The 959-nt window shown below is 41.0% G+C and overlaps 1 protein-coding gene across 2 annotated transcripts in view; it reads right to left on the bottom strand.

Annotated features, from left to right (window-relative positions):
• Window positions 1-959, bottom strand: part of LOC111663459 (uncharacterized) — a 12,635-nt gene that overhangs the window by 4,012 nt on the left and 7,664 nt on the right. The gene's annotated exons all lie outside the window — the stretch shown is intronic.

Below are 959 nucleotides of genomic sequence, written 5' to 3'. Positions count from 1 at the left end.
ACTTGTATTGTGAAGAGCAACAGCAGGAACAAGTTTGATTGGATTAAAGTGGACCAGTCAGGTCTAATGGAAAAACCTAATTTTAAAAAGAATTATATGGGGGACATAGATTCACAAAAACACAGTAATGCTGATTATAATCTATATCAAAATGTGATAAACGTCAGTGTGACAGAGCTGGATGGTTCAGTCCTGTGCCTGGAAACGGTTTGACACTTATGTCACGTCTACACAACAGACAACAGACTCGGTTGTGTTTCAGTCAGTACAGCTGCTTTCTACTGCTCTACACACATGACTAAAGTGACTGTATGTTGGGTTCATGGGTGACCTACACTCCAGTACTGTGCCTGAATGCATCCTGTGTTTACAGTAGGAGACAGAGGGACAGATCAACCTCAGACCCCTGAGATCTTCACTATGAAGCAGGATCTGAGGTTATCGAGGTAACTTCAGGTTAAACTCTGGGTTTTCAGTCCTATGACGGTGGTTTACTTGTTACCGGGGTAGTAGGTGAGGAGTTCAGCATCAGTTACCATGATGCTGAACTCCTCACCTGCTCCAGATCAGATCGCAACCTGTCAACAGCCAAACTACTGACCAATCGGATCACTGGAAAAACTGAGTCATGATTCCTACAGGATCCTGACAGGGACAAAAGAGTTTACAATAAAGTGATCAATAATGAAGATGTGTAGATATTTGCAGAGATCAGTGGATGTTTCGCTGTTTGAGTCTTTCCATGTGTTACTCTGGTTTTAAAACAGCCTCTAACAAACAGAGGAGGGTTTATTACATTAAATAACTACAAAATAACTATTAGAACTTCATTTGAACAGAACACAGATTCTTTAATCCGACAGGATTCCTGACAGTGATGAAGCTCTTACTCTCTTCTTCATCACTGCAGCTCAGAACAACATGAGGAGAAATAAAAACTAAACCAACAATGATCCACA

The sequence above is a fragment of the Seriola lalandi genome, unplaced genomic scaffold (genome assembly GCF_002814215.2).
Source record: "Seriola lalandi dorsalis isolate HSWRI2012SDOR001 ecotype SW California unplaced genomic scaffold, Sedor1 jcf7180002054576, whole genome shotgun sequence".
Classification (NCBI taxonomy): Eukaryota; Metazoa; Chordata; class Actinopteri; order Carangiformes; family Carangidae; genus Seriola; species Seriola lalandi.
The sequence above is the reverse complement of the archived record's forward strand: the minus strand, read 5'-3'. Positions and strand labels throughout refer to the sequence as shown.